At 36.6% G+C, this 19,807-nt stretch overlaps 2 long non-coding RNA genes across 4 annotated transcripts in view; one reads left to right on the top strand and one right to left on the bottom strand.

Moving 5' to 3' along the window:
• Positions 1-10,994, bottom strand: part of LOC147915388 (uncharacterized) — a 68,924-nt gene extending 57,930 nt beyond the window's left edge. Inside the window, exons 1-4 of one of the 2 annotated variants that reach the window (XR_015553989.1) lie at positions 10,856-10,994; positions 5,997-6,074; positions 5,272-5,622; positions 4,436-4,528 (exon numbers count right to left, since the gene is read on the bottom strand). This is a non-coding gene — a long non-coding RNA (uncharacterized LOC147915388). The remainder of the gene's footprint in view (positions 1-4,435; positions 4,529-5,271; positions 5,623-5,996; positions 6,075-10,855) is intronic. The other variant, XR_015553990.1, reaches the window with a different exon arrangement.
• The window catches only part of LOC147915387 (uncharacterized), a 130,229-nt gene that overhangs the window by 45,461 nt on the left and 64,961 nt on the right, over positions 1-19,807 (top strand). For both annotated transcript variants that reach the window (XR_015553992.1, XR_015553991.1), the window contains exon 2: positions 12,944-13,126. This is a non-coding gene — a long non-coding RNA (uncharacterized LOC147915387). The remainder of the gene's footprint in view (positions 1-12,943; positions 13,127-19,807) is intronic.

The following is a 19,807-nucleotide window of genomic DNA, read 5'->3' as shown; positions in this document are numbered from 1 at the left end:
CACTCTTGGGTAATATGAGGACTCACTCTGAGCCAGTGAAAACACAGGATCTGTGCACTCTCTACCCCAAGGCAGAGTAAAGCATAGATGAGAACACATCCAAAAATGGAACTACATTTGGTCATTGCATAGACTTGCTTCTCATAGTGAAACTAATAACTCCTGGTAAAAACATATTAAGAGCTGTTTGGTACAGTAGTGCCATTAGACATCTCAACAAGAATCCAGCTTTAAAAGGTATTCCAGAGGTGGTTCTTCCAAGAACCATCACGAACGAGTCTAAGGACTAGCAGCATTGCCTCCCCTGGGAGATTATTAGAAATACAACATAAAAAAACTTCTGGGATTCAGCAAAAGCAGGTGTAAGAGGGAAGTTCATAGTGATAAATGCCTCCATCAAGAAAAAAGAAAGAGGGCCGGCCCCGTGGCTTAGCAGTTAAGTGTGCCCGCTCCGCTACTGGCGGCCCGGGTTCGGATCCTGGGCGTGCACTGACGCACCGCTTCTCAGGCCATGCTGAGGCCGTGTCCCACATACAGCAACTAGAAGGATGTGCAACTATGACATACAACTATCTACTGGGGCTTTGGGGAAAACGAAAGGAGGAGGATTGGCAATAGATGTTAGCTCAGAGCTGGTCTTCCTCAGCAAAAAGAGGAGGATTGGCATGGATGTTAGCTCAGGGCTGATCTTCCTCACAAAAAAAAAAAAAAAAACAGAGCTTAAACAAACAACTTAACTTTATACCTCAAGCAACTAGAAAAAGAACAAAATAAGCACAAAGTTAGCAGGAAGAAGGAAATAACAAAGATCAGAGTGGAAATAAATGAAATAGAGACAAAAAAAAACAAGAGAAAAGATCAATGAAACTAAGAGCTGTTTTTTTGAAAAAATAAATAAGATAGACAAATCTTTAGCTAGACTTACCAAGAAAAAAAGAGAGAGAACTCAAATAATAAAATCAGAAATGAAAGAGGAGATGTTACAACTAATGCTACAGAAATACAAAGAATCATAAGAGACTATTATGAACAATTACATGGCAACAAATTGGACAATCTAGAAGAAACAGAAAAATTTCTAGAAACCTATGACCTACCAAGACTGAATCAAGAAGAAATAGAAAATCTGAATACACCAGTTACTAGTAATGAGATTGAATCAATAATCAAAAACTTCCCAACAAAGAAAAGTCCAGGACCAGATGGCTTCACTGGTGAATTCTAACATTTAAAGAAGAACAAGTACCAATCTTTCTCGAACTCTTCAAGAAAATAGAAGAGGAGGGAACACTTTCAAACTCATTTTATGAGGCCAGCATTACCCTGATACCAAAACCAAACAAGGACGCTACATGAAAAAAAACTACAGGCCAATATCCCTGATGAACATAGATGCAAAAATCCTTAACAAAATATTAGCAAACAGAATTTAACAATATATTAAAAGGATCATACACCATGAGCAAGTGGAATTTATTCCAGGGACGCAAAGATGGTTCCATAAATTAATGTGATACACCACATTGACAGAATGAAGGATAAAAAAATCAGTGATCATCTCAATAGATGCAGAAAAAGCATCTGACAAAGTTCAACATCCATTCATAACAAAAAAGTCTCAACAAAGTGGGTGTAAAGGGAACATACCTCAACATAAAAGAGGCCATTTATGACAAGCCCTCAGCTAACATGATACTCAATGGTGAAAAGCTGAATGCTTTTTCTCTCAGATCAGAAATAATACAAGAAGGCCCACTCTCACCCCTTTTGCTCAACACAGTACTAGAAGTCTGAGGCAGAGCAATTAAGCAAGAAAAAGAAATAAACGATATCCAAATTGAAAAGGAAGAAATAAAACTCTATTTGCAGATGACGTGATATTATATATAGAAAACCCTAAGGACGTCACCAAAAAGCTGTTAGCATTAATAAATGAATTCCATAAAGTTACAAGAATACAAAATTCGTATACAAAAATCAGTTACGTTTCTACAAAAAAAAAGAAAGAGGGGGAGAAAAATGCAGAATCTCAGCTTCCATCCCAGACTCAATGCATCCGAATCTGCTTTTTAACAAGATCCCCAAGGAATTCCTAAGCACATTAAAGTTTGAGAAGTACCACTCTAAAAGCAATTCCTGAGAGCCATAGTTGCTGGGAGCTTAAATCTTTTTGAGTTTTGTTGTTGTTGTTTCTAATAGCCCAGTTCCTAGCACACTTTAGGTACTCAGGCACATTTGACAGAAACAGGTTTCTGAGAGCCAATGAAAACAAGCTGCCCTCTGAGGGTATTGCCCAGCTGGGAGCCTATGTCCAGCTGGCTGAGAGACCTTTCCATTTGTATGAGAGGTAGAGGCAGGTAGTGGAGTGGGGAAGGGATGGTAGAGTATGTGTGTGTGCGCGTGTGTTTGTGTGTATTGTTCCCCCCTCTCCCTCCCCAGAATTTTGTGGCAGTGGCAATAATGACCTCGAGGGAGAGCTCCAGCTTGCTCTAGAATGGATTTTTTTTTAACTGCTGTTCAAATTCCTGGTAAAGGGTGTGACCTCAAGAAGACTCTTGGAATACATCAGGTGCAGCAAAGTGGTGGGTTATGTCTCCACAGAACTTCTGCATACATTGTATACTTCCTTTAAACTTTGGCCTCAATGCATCTACTGGAACACATTCATTAAATGCTAGAAAAAAGGGATTTCATAGATGATCCTCTCCAACAATCCTATTGATTCATTCACAGGTTAAAAATGGGAAAGCTGTCTTTGGGAGTGATTAAGTCTTAACCTACTAAGTAAGTCTCAACAGCAGAACTAGCCTGGGTTGGTTGCAGAAGAGAAGGGATTCCTTAAACTTCTTGGCTTTGAAAAATAGAATCTCCTTCATATCTTGATGTTTTTACTGCCTCATTCATGAAAAGGAGAAACACGGAGTTAGTGACTTTTTTTTTAAGTTTGAAGTTTGATGGCATAAAAACAGACACGTAGATAAATAGATAAATAAAACAGAATAGAGATCCTGGAAATAAATCCACGCATATATGGTCAATTAATTTGGTACAAAAGAGCCAAGAATATACAATGGGAAAACGACACTCTCTTCAAAAAATGGTGTGGGGAAAAATACCATAAGAATGGAACTGGACCCTATCTTACACCACACACAAAAATCTACTCAATATGGATTAAAGACTTGACTGTAAGACCTGACACCATAAAACTTCTAGAAGAACACATAAGGGACAAGTTCTTCGACATGGGTCTTGAAGATGATTTTTTGGATTTGACACCAAAAGCAAAGCCAACAAAAGCAAAAATAAACAAGTGGGACTACATGAAACTAAAAGGCTTTTGACAGTAAAAGAAACCACGAAAAGGCAATTACAGAATGGGAGAAAATGTTTCAAATCATACATATAATAAGGGGTTATTATTTAAAATATATAAAGAACTCATACAACTTCATAGCAAAAGAACAAACTATCTGGTTAAAAAATAGGCAAAGGAACCAAATAGACATTTTTCCAAAGAAAAGGTAGATGAAAAGATTCTCAACATCATTAATTATCAGGGAAATACAAATCAAAACCATAATGAGATATCACCTCACACATGTTAGAATGGCTTTCATCAAAACGACAAGAGTTAACATGTGTTGGCAAGAATGTGGAGAAAAGTAACCCTTGTGCACCGTTGATGGGAATGTAAATTGGTGTAGCTGCTATGGAAAACAATATGGAAGTTCCTCAAAAAACTAAAAATAGAACTACCATATGATCCAGCAATTCCACTTCTGGGTATATATCTGAAGGAAACAAGTCACTACCTCAAAGAGATGTCTGCACCCCCAAGTTCATTGCAGCATTATTTATGATAGCCAAGACATGGAAACAACCTAAGTATCATCGATGAATGAATGGATAAAGAAGATGTGGTCTATATACACAATGGAATATTATTCAGCCAGGAAAAAGAGGGAAATCCTGCCATTTGTGACAACATGGATGGACCTTGAGAGCATTATACTAAGTGAAATAAGTCAGAGGGAGAAAGACAAATACTGTATGATCTCACTTATATGTGGAATCTAAGGAAACTGAGCTCATAGATACAGAGAACAGATTGGTGAGATAGGGGGTGGGGGAAATGAGTGAAGATGATCAAAAGGTACAAACTTCAACTATGAGTTCTGAGGATGTAATGTACAACATGATGACTTGCTGCTTATAGTTTAAAAACTAAAATAAAATAAAATTTGAAGTTTGAACCTGTCTCAAAATAATGCCTATTCAGAAAGTGAGAGATTCCACAGAAGCTTCAGCAAACGTAAAGAAGAAAGATAGCATGTGCCTTTTTCTATTATTTATATAAAGCAAGTGAAATGCAAAACTATCAGCAATAAAACTACACTTTGGCTCTTCTCTATGAATTAGAAGCTGCACTTACCCGCAATGCAGTTGAAGTTCAAAGACTAGGGAAATCATACCCCGTGCTTTTGTCTGTTGGCTAAACTCCTCTGTCCCCTGCTTCATTATCATGCTAAATTGGAGGGTAGGAAGAGAAAAACAGAGTGAAGCTTAAGCCTCAGTCTATCAGTTTACTTTACTCAAAGGAGAGCTTTGAGCAGGAGAAACCAAGTTCAGGACCATCACACCATTGTTCTAGATAGAGCACATTATACGAGAAGATACATATTTAAAGCCCGCAATGATTCACTTGAATCATGTTTTGAATGTCTTTTTTTCCTCAAATTAAAGTTGATCTCTTTGCTTTAGTTCCTTTTTTAAGGTTATATGTGTGTCTGTGTGTGTATTTTCCAATGTTTTGTTTGTTTTTTGCTCCAAATAAGGATACCTTTTAAACTATAGTGTTGATTCTCATCATGAACAATAGACTAGATTTGAGTCAGAGTCAACCAACCCCCATTGTAGAGCACCTCTAATGTGCTGAATACATGTTCATTTATGTGAATCCCACCAAATCTGTGATGGGTTTTATTTATTCCCAGGCACGATTTTCCTGAAGTAGCTGGTAAACTAAGGAACCAGGAGTCCGATGTCTGTTTCACTGCACTAAACTTGACCAGGTAAAAGTTGCCATCCTTTGTAACTCTTTCGGCCATTTGTGTTTTTTCAGCATTTCAACTTATTAAAATATAAGTTAAAATAGTTATAAAGAATCATAATTTTTTGGACACATAAATATATAGCAAGAAATAAAGCAAATGAGCTCAATAGCATTTTTGAGGAAATTGACATGTGTGTGCAAACACTCATACACACCTCATCCTGAGTGTGTAGCTGCTGGTGCCCGGTCAAAGAGGAATGTTGTGAAAAATATATGAATTGTTTTCAAGAGTGATCACTTTGCAACAGGAAGCGTTTTACTTGTTCTTGTTCTCTCTCGTTTTCTTTCTTTTAAACAAAGGGGAGATTGTTTATAGCGGCTCAGATATATTTTGTAACAAATCATTAAAATGATCCAATCCAGGCCTTTCACTAGAGCCAATTTTTTTGGTAATGATGACCTTGAGATACACAGAAGCCAGACAGGTTATTCTGCTGATTCAGGTTTTTTGGATCTAGTATGCACATAGTTTTCTCCCAAGACAAAATTAATCATTTTAAAAGCACCTAAAATATAAAGAGAAACATCCTAAGACTCCAAATTAATAGGTATATCTCAATATTATTTTTCTCTGCATCAGGGGATCTAAAATGATAGTGGAAACAGACTATGTTTCCTAAATGGCAGTGATAATTTTAAAGTGCACTGTCTATCTAGTTTAATTTTTCCAACATGTAACTGACTTTAATAGTATAGATTATATTTTTTTTAATGATTTTGGGTGAAGAAAAGTGACTATTCAAAGTGTCAACTGTAAGTTCATTCTAAATGCAACTTTTGCATGCAATAATAAAGAACATGCACCTAGACATTTAACATTGCCACTCTAACTCAAACATTTCCTGTCTCGAGTGTTTGGAAAAAATTGCAAATACAGTACCTTGTGTACATTCTTTTTTCTCTTCCTGCCAACAGATGGATTCTCCCTTCTGTTCCTAGACACCAGAGATGTCATCAGCTGTTATGAGAAAAGACAGGTTCTTAAATTCAGGCCTTGAGGAGAAAATCGTTTTACTTCACCTTTAGTAAGGATTTCATTTGTAAACATTCCTGTCAATTGAAACATACCAAGAAGACAATGACTGAACATTGCAGCCGAGCAATGTGGCAGAAGGATATTAGGCAGTAGCAGAGGCTGGAAATGCTAGGATTTGCCATCTGTGCAGAGGTGAATCCTTTCAACATCATAAATCTGTCACAATTCCATCATTGGGTAAAGGTCACCTACCTTTATGTATTCAACCCAACCCTCTTTCCATTTACAAACATGGAGCTCAATCACAAAATGAATGAGAATGTCTTAGAATATGACTAAATTAAATTTCATAAAAGAAAGTGGATATAAAATCATAAAAAAGAGAGATAGATCAAAGGCAGCTCTCCAAGATCAACTTGAGCTTACTCAAGATTCTATTCTTAACAGTCCCTGCTTCCTGCTTCCACTGGTTTATAAAGAACTTAAGGCCCAGAAAGAAGCCCACAGGGCAACAGGTGAGGGGCACAGCAGGATGTGAATCCTCTGAAAGACAAAAATGGCGGGATAGAAACTTGACCTTCTGATTTTAGAAAGAAGAGCCTTATATTCCTGAAATCTTGGAATACTTCTCTAGTCCCTTTTTTATTTTGATACACATGCATGGTCACAATTAGCTTTCTTTTGGCTGTTGCAGCTTATAGAAGTTTTGAGAATCTTCCATAGTCTTTATAATACATGCTGCTGAACAATGCTTAAGTTATTCTGCATTTAAACAATTAATTTGTTAGACCCATGGAGTAAGACTTTGTATTTATTTTTATTAAAATTCACCTTGTTTTATGGAGCCCAGTTGCTGTCTAACGCAATTAATTTGTTTTTACTCCCAGTTTCATAGCATACACACAGTACAATTTCACTAAGAGGGGGGTAAAAAAGCAGAAGACAAAATGAAATATTTCAGAAGACATTTGTATTGTGCTTTGAAATATAAGGATTTTGAGAAATGAGCATCACAGGGAAGGTTATATTTTTTTCTTCTCTTATTGTGTACTTTGCTTCTAGCCGCTCATCACCTCCTTCTCCAATGCCCACCAAAACATATTTTACACCTAATGGTCAGACTTGTGAGACAAGAAAAATAAAAATAAAATGTCAACATCAGCACAAAGAATCTAAAAGGCTATCATTGTGATTTTACTTTATGTTGTAAGCTCTAGGGGATTTGAGACATTCAAAACAAAAGGAAGTAAATTAATTTCTAACCTAAAAGTCTCATTTATAAGTGAGGGAATAAAGGGTACATAATGGTCAAAAAATAGAGGTTCTCACAAGGGCGATATCACCCACCCATCACTAACCCTTACCCAATTTATGACAAAATGTGTGGGTTTAGAGGAGGAGATTAGTGTCAAGATAAATGGAAGGTGGTACTGACATTTGATATCAGGAGCAAGGGATGGTAAACATCCTGCAGATTTTGAGGCAGACTCAACAAAGAATTATCCTGCTCCAAATGCCAATATCAACTCTATTGTGAAATAATGGTTGTGGTCAAATGACTTCTTCAAAAATCAGACAATATATGCCAGAGCCAGGACTCAAGCTCTGTCTCTACATTTTGTACAGAATGTTCATTTCTTAAAGCTTTGAAATCTTTTATGTTTGAACTGTGAGACATTTTATAAAAAATGTAGAAGTAGATTTATTTTCAATTTTCAGTCGTGCTTTTATTTTTCGTGTTGCTTATTTGGCATTTAACTTGTGCTAGCCAGTTGTGTCTTGTTCCCACAAGTAGGAATTTAGACAATGTCAGAAACTGAGAGTGCTAGAAGTTACTGTGTGTTTGGACATGGAACTTTTCAAGGATATAAATAAATGTCATTTCACCAAGTAAACTGTAAGAACTGTGGCGCAAGTCCATGCCTATTATTTTGTTATAACTTTAGTTCCAAGCACAATAACCTATAAGATGTAGAAACTTAACTGATTTTTAAGAAATTAGTAGTGAAGCATTTATATGTGTGGCTTGGGAGAGCATTTTATTAATAAAGTGTATTATTATTATTCTCGCTAATAAGATTATATCACTAGACAGGATTTTGAGAAAATATTCCTAGATTCAAACTTTACAAACAACATAAATGCTGAGGGAATCTTAGAAGTTCTGAAATACTTGGATTCTACAGATTTCTTGAAAAAAAAAGATATCAAATATGCGTATGTTTATAATCACTGTGAAACAAAAAGTTTAAAAAATGCACATAAATAAGAGAATAGGCTTATTTTTAAATATATGTTTGGGTTTATAAGCATGCATATAAGCATACATTGGGACTTATAGTTTGTTTGAGTATCTGCCAAGTATTTGAAAGTGGGGCTGTATTTTGCTCTCTTTCTTTCACCATTGATTAATTTGCTAGGTGACCTTGGGCAAATCTCTCATTTTTCCAGAATGTCAGTGTCTTCACCTCTGCTAACACATCTTAGGAGCCAGGGACATGACCATCTATACCTGCAGATAGTAACAAAGAGCATAAGTTTTAGCAAAAGAGGAACTGTACTTTTTATTTTATTATCAATAATATACTTTTGAGTATTTTTAGGAAATTGGGTTTATTTAGTTCAGGTTGTTTGTTAGTCTTCATCTTATGAGTTAACACACTGTCCAAACTTAAATGACTGAGAGAGTTGTTCTAGATCAATTTTGCTAGCAATTCTCCTACCTCATGTTCAATGCTCCTTTGTTCCTTATAACATGACCTCAAGATTTCCACAGGGACACCTGTAAGCCAAAGGCATAAATCTGGGAAGTATGTTATTTTTTTTCATTGTTGATCTCTCACTAGGTACCTATGTCAATGTTTCATTGGTCAAATTTAATTTATAAGGTGAACCAAACAGAAAATTAAGAAGGAGCCAAGATGAAGAAGGCAGCAAGACAAATACCGCATAAAGTTCTCAGCATTTCAACTAGCTGCAAAAGCCACTCTATAAAACATAAATTATATAGAACCTTTACTTAGCATCTTTCCTCTTGTCCCTACTTCCTCTTTTAAAATTAGTTTCACCCAGTTGTGTTAGTTCTTTAAAAATAGCCTCAGGTGCCCTTATGTTTTCCTTCTTTCTAAACCACACCAATTCTAAAAGTAAACTAACAAAATCACACACACAAAACGAGGAAAGCCCAAAACATATTTAAAGATACAATTCAACAAGGACAGAATGATATCTTGATCCCCTGGGACGGCTCTGCCGTAACTACAGTAGAAAAAGTCATGAAGGCAAGAATAATGGTGAACTGGAGGAAAATGAATCTTGTATCTGCGATGTCTTGGGCAGTTGGAACTCAGTTTTATAGTAGAAAGTAACATCAGTTGAATTACTCAGAGTAGCGTCATTTCCCATGAAATTTTGGTTATAGTCCCCGCTCCACTTGTACGGAAACCTATCAGAGCTATTCAGCTATAAGCACCAGAAGAAAATTTCTCATTTTTTACATTCAAAGCCAGTCTACATAGCTAGGATTGCATATTTATTTCAGGCAACTTCTGATCCTATGTGAAGTGTAAGTGCTAAAGACTGTGCACCATGCTTTCTGCATGGTTAGTGGTGAGGGATCATCACTCAATACGTGAATAACTCGATTTCAAACAGAGAACAGTGGCTTGAAGTCAGGAGGGAAAAGCAGTTACTTACTTTTAAATCAGGACTATCAGGAAAGCATAGCACTGCGTCCTTTGGAACAGACAGAAAAACTACGTTGAAGGTGAAGAGAAAAGGCTGTCTGAGCATCCTGATTAGCTCTGGGCCTAGGGTAATAGATTCGTTCCCAAAGGTGAAAAGTAATAGGACGGAAATGCTAACTGCAAACGTTCTCTGCTTTATAATTTTGCTTCCAGGTGGCCTGGAGTGAAAATATGCTTTGAGATAATTATGAACTTTGGGCATGCGAATTCTCAATACAGTATTTATTATATTCTTGTTTAAAAAAACCCCCAAAACTCTGTGCACTGAATATTTGAAATAAACCTTAAAGTATGCTAAATTCATTTTAATGTATATTGAAATGTTGAACCAAAAAAATCTCTAAATTCTACATTCGTTGCCTCTCTTTTTTATTGCATATAAAGGGTTTGAATTCATTTATTGCATACTAAGGGTTTGAATTCAAAATATTATGTGCACATCTACGAGTACAGCTGACTCATAAATATTTAATTAATTCCACATCTCATTACTTTTATAAAACAAAGCATAGGAAGACGAAACGTACTTATTATTGATACATAATAGGGCTGAGCAACCAGTCACTTTAGATTAACCCAAATCCTGGGCCAACATCAGACCTCCTCAATTACGTCCACGTGGAAAAATGATATGGCAGGCTTTGCTAATGATGAAATTCACAAACGGGAATTACAAATCATTTTGAGCAAGGTTCTATGATGGCTACTTCAGAGAACTTAACAATGAAAAAGTACTTAATCCTTGATCTTAAGACAGAAAGTCCAGAGATTTTAAAACTATTCAACTAACCAAAGTGAAAGATTTAGGAGAAAACCAGAATTTATCCATTTCCTTGTCTATTTAAAAATAAATGTTCAACAACTACTACTTTGAGCATTTGGATAACTTTTCACTGAATAATTTGGTTAAATTTTCACATTGAAATTCCCCAGAAACAGTCCTCTTTTCAACTACCAACTTCTTAATCAACATGCGGATCACTTTAAGCCCACATTACTTCAAAATATAATTCCTACCTGAGCCTCTTTCTCAGTCTTCTCTTACAGCAGACTATCTTAAAAACTACTGATACCGAACCAAGGGGGCTCACCTCTTGGTGAGTTAAATAAGACTCTACACCAGTGGAAGTTGTCGCACAAAGTAAAGTGTATTTGCAGCAAATAGGAGGCCATGAGGAATCATTTCCAAAGTCGTGGCGTTCCCGAACAAAGGAAAGCAGGAAATTTTATCTGGTTGGGGAATGCATATTCAAAAGGGAGAGGCGGGTATTCACTTACACAGGCTCAGTTGGAGAACATGCTTCCACATAATGAGGCCTAAGCTACTCTTGGAGAGATCTTTGCATTAAAGATAAGGCAAAGGTCATGGGCATGGCTCTTGCCGGGAGCCTCGATCAGTTTCAGGACTGTTCCTGGTTACATCCTGGCTTGGTCAGTTTCAGGATGGCTGGTGGTTACATCTCCTTAACACACAAAAGGAAAAGAAACAACCTGGAAAAACAGTTAATTGCTTCCAAACCCACCTTTTAGTTTCTCGATGCTGCTAGTCGCTAGTCGGTGACACTACTTCAAATGAATGTCTCATTTATTTAAAAAATTTTAAAGTATTGTTAATTGTTGAAAAAAATCGGAGAATACAGAAAGAAGTAAAGATATTAATCACCCAAAATTTCAGAGTAGGGAAAACCACAGTTAATAGTTGGTTTATTTCTGTTCAAACTTCTCTAAGAATAAATCTACCTCTAGAGAGAGATTTTGCAAAATTGAGATTGATTTAAATATATTGCAATCTGATTTTGTCTTAACTTAGCAATGTATAAAGTGCCCTTTTCATATGTTATCTATTATTTAAGATATGTTTTAATGGCTTTGAATTATCCCAGCATAAGGATGCACCATGAGTTACTTAACAAATCTCTTTATTATTTAGGCATGCAGATTGTTTTCAAATTTTCACTATTAGAAAGAACACAGCAATAATCTTACATGCACATAAATTTCTAATCTTGTTTTTAAGTTCTCTGAAGTAGAACTATTGAGTATAATGTTATGAATGTTTTTAAAAGTTTTTATCCAATTGCTGCATATCCCCCAAAAAGTTCCTCAGTGTTTCTCAAATAATTTTTCTCACAGCCATTCTTGTGCATAGATGGAATACCGTCTTGTTTCCTAAACTGGATTGTTCCTGAGGGAGAAGACCATGGTCTATACTTTTGGTAATAGCTCTAACTAATTACACTCACAATACACTGATCTCACATAAAGACTTTTCAGTTAATAAAGTTTTCTCCTGAAAGTGCTTGCAAAGCTTTACCATTTTTCAAGCAACTCCTCTTCCTTTTTTTAATTAAGAAATTTATCCAAAAACTTGCTAAAATAAATATGCTATAAGAAGAACTATTTCAATGTAATTGTTTCAGGCAGGGATAGTCTACTTAATACAACAGATTCTGGTCTGAGAATGTCACCGACTAGGTGCCTTGAGAAACTCAAAGGTGGGTTTGGAAGCAATTCACTGTTTTTCCAAGTTGTTTCTTTTCCTTTTGTATGTTAAGGAGCTGTAACCACCAACCATCCTGAAACTGACCAAGCCTCACCTCAAGAGCTATGCCCATGACTTTTGTCTTATCTTTAAGGCAAAGATCTCTCCAGGAGGAGTTTAGGCCTCATTATGTGGAAGCATGTTCTCCAACTGAGCCTGTGCAAGCAAATACACTCCTCTCCCTTTTGAATATTCATTCCCCACCTGAAATAAAAGTTCCTGTTTCCCTTTGTTTGGGGATGCCATGACTTTGGAAATGATTCCTCATGGCCTCCTATTTGCTGCAAATATGCTTTACTTTGTGAGACAACTTCCACTAGTGTAGAGTTTTATTTAACTCACCAGGGGCGAGCCCACTTGGTTCCGTAAGAAGAATGTTGTATGAAACATACTTGAATGGTGCCTCATGTTTGGATGAGCCCAAAGAACAACGTTTTGCTTGGAGTGCCTTTGCCCAGAAGCCAGGTCAAGTGAAAGGCATTTGCCTCTTCGACCGTTGGGCATTGGTGCCACGTCCTCATGTTTGGAAGCGCCCTCATTTTTGAACTTTGTTTGCCTTCAAGGTGTTTCTCTGCGCTATAACTCTATTTGTAAGAGCCGTTGAAGTACAAGATGACCACAGGACCAAAAGGGTTGAAAACCGGGTGAAGAAAATGATGTAGAAAGGAAACACCTTCTGTAGCAACATATTCACACCCTTCCTGGACTACCCATCACTCTCCATGAGGTCTCTTCCTCCTCCTAAGGTGAGTAAAATAAACTTTCATTGCATTTTATTTTACATACAAAGTGTATCTATTTACTTCCAAATCATCCTTGATTATTAATATAAACTTATTCAAGTAAAATATTTTTCTGTCAGCAAAAACGGGGATGGAATTAAATATATCATATTTTTTCCCCAATAAAAGTAATGGAAATATGTTTTCATTTAATGCTTTTGATGTAGTAGTGGGGTATTCAGAAACAAATTAACATCATTAAGTAAGGACTGACATATAGATTCAAGCAGAAAAAAGCAGATTACAAAAGAATATCTCCTTTGTGATCATAATTTTGTGTATATTTATATAGTATATATATTTTTTAATCTGCAAGCATATAAACACAAAATTTTTAGAAATAACCAATGTTTTACTCTATGCATAGATAATTTGCTTAAAAAAATGCTCGTTGCTCGATTTTGCCTAAATTGTATAGGCAATTAGGACTTCAGTTGTAGACCTGAAGGTAGAGATTGTACAGTTGTGAAAGTGTGACATCCATCAGGTCACCTGCAGGGTACAAATGGGGCTCAGGCCAAATACTCTGGTTGCAACCAAATTATTTTCCTTCTTGAAGTCTCTACTTCTAAAATTTTCCAAATAATGATTCCAAGTTGTAGCAAGGATTTACTGACTCTCTTAGTGAAAAATCTTGTAGTATACAAAAAAACAACATGCTTTAGTCCCACCCTAATCCTCCCATGAAGGTGTTTAAATTTATATATTAATATCCACTTGGCTTCCCATATTTGCTTTTTTCCTGGATGATAGAAAGAATATTATTGTTATCTCCAAATGCACAGATGTAGTCTGAGGTTAGAATTTTTCTTGAACAAATGCAAGAGAAGTAAAAGCATTCTCTTTCCTGATAAATATATCAAAGAAATATATCAAAGCTTCTTTTTTATATAAACTAGTGATAATTAAGAGTGATAACATTTCTGAGTTCATATGTGTGATGTTTAAAAGCAGTATTTAAAATTTCCTAAGTTTCATGCAATAGTGAAACATTTTATTCTTATCAGATTCTTTTAAAATAAAAATATAGACATATTTCTTTGGTCATTTTGTTTGCCCCTAGTGCCAATTTTAAATAACTCACTCAATTTTGAGGAACTTAAAAAGTCACCTAACTCTTTTAAAATGTGAATTTACTGGTTTTAGTTTTTAGAATCACAAAGGGGTAGATCTTTATAGCTTATCCCTAGTTTCTGAATACTGTTTTATTGATTGCCAACAATGAACTAGGTAACATACTGAATAAAGTAGGCTTAATCTTAGAGGAACAGATTTTTAAAAATTGATGCAATTGCAAATACTTTTTAAGGCAGATAACATGGACTGTGTTGAATATAAGTAGGAAATAATTAGATTTTAGTCATGGGTCTTCACTGAGTCCAAAGGTGGCCTAATTCTTTGAAAAGTTAAGGGTGGGTCCACTAAGATTTATTGACAATCATTTTAACAATGGGCAATAAATTAGGTGGTTTATATATATTGCCCCATAGATTCTTTGCAATGATTTAATGATAAGTTATTAGACCATGTATTAGTTTCCTATTGCTGCTGTAACAAATTGCAATAAATTTAGTGGATTAAAACAAGACAAATGTATTTACTTATAGTTCTGGAGATCAGAAGTCCAAAATGGGTCTCAAAGGGCCAAAATCAAAGTGTTGTCAGGGTAGATTCCTTCTGAAGGGTCTAGGCTAGAAGAATTCCTTGCCTTGCCTACTCCAGCTTCTAGAGGCTGCCCTCATTCCCTGGCTCCATCTTGAAAGCTAGCCTTCACATCACTCTTAACTTTTCTTCTGTTGTCACATCTCCTCCTCTGACTCTGACTCTGCCACCCTTTTTCACTTATAAGCCCTTTGTTTGTGATTATATTGAGACCATACAGATAATTCAGATTAATCTCCTCATCTCAAGATTCTTAATCACAATCTACAAGGTCCCTTCTGCCACATAAGATAACATATTCACATAGTCCAGGAATTAGGGCATGGACATCTTTGGAGGGTCATTATTCTTATATGTCAAATATTATTTTTCTCATTATGAACAAACAGTATGCATATATTGTTTGGGTTTCTGTCAAAATGGGATTTTTTCCCCCAAATACTTGGAACATTTTATGACTGATTCCCATTTTCACCCTGAGTTGAAGAACTAAAAAGAAACATTAGAGATACCAGTGTGACATAAATGAGTCATTTGAACATAAAATTGTCATGATGTGGGCATGGATAAACATACTTTATCAATAATAATTTTGATAAGCATAACATTCTAGTAACTTTGACATATTGCTTTGTTATGGAAATGTTGACCTATTTGTCCCCTTGTCACTCAAGGAAAGAGGAAGAAAGGAAGGTTTGCACACTGACCATTTTTTATTGTGATTCAGAGGTGTCTTGGGAACAATAGCCAGTTAAGAGAGCTGAGGGTTGGTGATGGCCTCTCCTATTGGCCGTGAATGATCACCATGGGGTGTTTTTCTCTAACTGTCCTAAAGGTTAAGTCAGAGTTTATCAATCTCATTAATCCAGGTTTCCACTGGGTCCTGGGCGAATAGGTTTAGAATGTGATCAGTATGCAGCTTTCCTGACCTTTCTTTTGAGCCAGAACCTTAGCAAGGGTGGGAGACCCCATGTAAGTCTCAACCTCCACAGGAGGTGGTTTTCTTGTTCCTGTAGGGGTTGAAAGGAACCATATCAAAGTCAATTCAGCAGAGACAGTGAAAAGGTCACTGTGACTGTATTCTCTTGTCACGTAGTCTCAATACAGACTGAGTGGGTCCAGCTTTAATTTTCTACTCCTCAATCTATTTAGTATCAGTGAATTTTTATTAACAAGTATGGTGAATATCTTTATTACTTTTCCTATGAAATAGTCTTGATCAATAGTCAAAGAGGAAGGATTGGCATTGGTTGATTATTTAATGTCTTTAAATCACTGCAGGTACCTTTGTTTTTATACTTGGCATTTCTATTGGGACATATAGCAAAAAGGAGTGGGAAAATCCCAGTCTTGTTTGGGTATATTTGAAGGTCAGAAGTGTAGAATATAATCAAGGAGTTTTCTGTATCTTTGCTCTCATCTGTCCCTGACACTACCAAATTCTTGATTCTGGTGAAGGAGAGTCCAGGGATACAGAAAACAATAGAAAGAGAAATGCCCTTTTATTGGGGGTGGGGGGTGACAAGCTAACTACTTTCTATCTATGCTTTCAACGCTTCATGAGAACATGAAGTTGGTGTAGTCAAATGGTTGTATCACATGTGAACCCTTGGAACTTCTGTGAATCTTGGCAACATTTAGCGTCAGCTGGGACAAATACAAGATGCCAAGATGCTGTATTATTTGCATTTAGGTTTTACTCCTCAGTAAACCAGTAGGAATGATTTCTGTGGTGAAGCTACCTTCTAATGATTCCATTTGTATCCATAGGAGACCCATAAGCAAATGTTGTTCATTACTTCTGTATTACTCTAACTTTAACAAGAAGTGTGGTTACGTGAGCTCACGTTAGTTGGCGCAAACCAACAGGCCTTACTGTGTGGACTTGAATAAGCTATAACCATTGAATGCTGTTAAGTTTTCTCTTTAGTTGAACACACACACACAACCTAATTTTGGAGCATTTGGGGAAATGCCCATGTGATTGTAAGATTGAGTGCTCTATCTATAATTAATAGGTAAATTACACTAAATTATGATCATAAAGTATAGAAGATGTCATTCTTATTTTCTAAGATTTTCTAGAGGAAAAAATAAACTTGTATATTCTTATATTCTCTTACTTACACTTAATGTTTATTTTACTTTAGAAAAGTTGTGATGAATGAAATAAGTAATAAAGAATTCTATTTTAGAGTATTAAAATATAACCAGTAACATCAATGCAATTCTCCAGTGTCCTGCAGTCTTTCATGACCTTAACTGCTTGCCATATTCCATTTTGCTCTCTGGATCGAAACATGTCTCAGATTTTTCAAGAGCCTTGCCTTGTGATTTTTGCATGCTCGTTATTCATGACTCTCTCTTCTAACATTCTTTTTGTGTGTGTGTGTGAGGAAGATCAGCCCTGCGCTAACATCTGCCAATCCTCCTCTTTTTGCTGAGGAAGACTGGCCCTGGGCTAAGATCTGTGCCCATCTTCCTCCACTTTATGTGGGACACTGCCACAGCATGGCCTGACAAGCGGTGTGTCGGTGAGCGCCAGGGATCCGAACCCTGGCCGCTGTGGCAGAGTGCATGCACCTAACCCCTACGCCACCGAGCCGGCCCCCTAACATTCTTAATTTTATTTTGAAACCACTTGTATTCCACTTTGTCTTTGCGGTTCCAACAGGGCTGACCAACACACTAGTTCTATGAAGTTTTGGGCCTGGATAACCTGTTTAATCTACTCTCTGGCCACAATAATAGATTCAGCAATGAGTGCTTGGCCCATGTTAATAGAATTTTTTTTTCTGAAATTACTGGGTAAGAGGCAATAGTGTGTTGGTAAAACAGCTGTAGGAGGGTGGGGGCTGGTGGGTAGCGCAGAGATGGAAAGCTCTTATTTGTAGTGTTTGCTGATTTCCCATGGAGTAAATACTCCCACCGTGGATGATTTCCAAGATACTGAGTTGACATCACCAAATATGAGGATTTCTTTATGGTCCTCCAAATCTGGTGGGCAGTACCATGTCTTGAGGAATAAGGTTTGCTTTCCTCTTAGGCTATTATATTAACATGTTATTTGCAATACCTTTGTGCATGCAGATCCTGCTAAGTGAAATGTCCCTGTCCACAACCCCTGAGGAAGAGGCAGCCCTGTGTAAAACAATGAAATCTCCTCCCCTCCCTCTGTAAATGATTGGGTAGGAGTGGATATTGACCAGAGGTAGTCAACCTACTAGCTATACAGAACCTACGACTTAGTAATCTAGGCCAACACAATTCACTTTCTCTGGGATTTTAATTGAGAAGCATAGAGAAAATAAGCAATTGGTAGTCATTGCTGAAGATCAAAACCAGCATAGAGAAGGAAGCTGTGAGGCAGTGTTGGGGCCTTAAGGTAGTGAATATGGCAAACTGAAGCTATAAAAGAATAGAAACTCAGAAAAAAACAAACACGTTAAAAAACAGAATCTTGTTTACCTTGAGAGATAAAGATAGAAAAGCCGGCTCCTACAGCTGCTTCAATTCTGCTCAACACTCTTGTTCCAGATCTGAATCACATATGTTCCTAAGAGAAGCTTTCTTTTTGTTGAGGCCACTTTAACGAGTCTGTTTACTTGTAACAGAAAGAGTAAGTAAAACATGAATTTGTACCAGGAGTCAGGTGTAAGCAGGTAGAAATCGTGGGGTAATTGGAATTACTTAGTGCATCACTGTGGCTACGATGCAGCTAATGAAGTCCTAATCTGTGATTTCTGAAGAAGAGGAGTATCAGGACTATTTACTATGGAAGAAGTTAGGTAGCAAGCTAATATCCTTCGAGTTACTCCTCCTGGTAAATATCTTACCATCCCACAATAAATGACCTTATAGTACCAACCATGGGAACCACTTGTTTCAAGGTTAGTGAACTATTGTAGAAAATGAAATATATGTTCAAGACCAGAACAAATGAATGGTACGTAGCTCCAGATATGGAGAAGTGAAGGTTTCTTCTCATCTCTTTCATAATAGTTAGCTGTTATGACAGTTCTATGTTTTTACTACTATTTTATATCAGTTGTTTAGTGGTGTTTGTATAAGTTACAGATGCAGAGTGGAGACAAGTAAAACTGAATGGATTTCAATGATACAATTTCAAATATTGAAATATTAAAATTAAATAGTTAAAATAGCTAATTTTCCGTGTTCCACGTACTCTTTGAAGTACTTTAGATACATTGATTCAATTAATCCTCCCCAGAGTCCTATAGGGTAGGTAAGAAGCATACTTATTTTATAGATTAGAAGACTGAAGAATAAAGAGATTATGATAACTGTCCAGATATTAAATATCAGAGCCAGATTTCATAGTCTGATTTCATAGCTTCAGATCAATGGTCTTGACCATTGCCCAGTAGACTCCAAGATCATCAAGCAGTTTTTGATGTGACCTTTTGACATTGCCTCTAGAGGCAGTAGATGGAGTTGACACAAGATTAATAGCATTCTATTTGCAAGATGTGGTTGTATTTACAACAAATGTGATACGTGGAATGTGTTAGGTGGAGCCAACTTTGAAATTGTGTGAGTGGGATGTGGGCAGTTTGTTCTACTGGTTACTAGGAGCTGAACTACATTAGACATGTCAAGTACCTTGTTCACCATGGATACATTCCTTACTAGGATAAACTGCCTCACAAAAATCTTATTGCACAGTTTTTCACTTCCTTAGCCATTCCCAACGGGACCAAGAGGTGGGACACCATACCCAAGGGCAGTCAACACAAAAACTGATGAGGAAACTGTGATGTGGCCTGGCTCACAAAAGATGAGCTCAGTAAATGAGATTCTCTTGAACTGTTAAATTCTAGGGGAATGAGTCATTTAGCAGCAGGAACCAAAGTTAAATGTTGTAGAAATCAGCCTGGAAAGACAATAATGGACTTTGACAGCGATGAGGTGACAGAAACTATGAGTAAGCAGAGAAATTCAGTAGAGAAAAAATATAAAGGG

This window comes from Ceratotherium simum, chromosome 13, assembly GCF_057802395.1.
Source record: "Ceratotherium simum simum isolate JZ-2026a chromosome 13, ASM5780239v1, whole genome shotgun sequence".
NCBI lineage: Eukaryota > Metazoa > Chordata > Mammalia > Perissodactyla > Rhinocerotidae > Ceratotherium > Ceratotherium simum.
The sequence above is the reverse complement of the archived record's forward strand: the minus strand, read 5'-3'. Positions and strand labels throughout refer to the sequence as shown.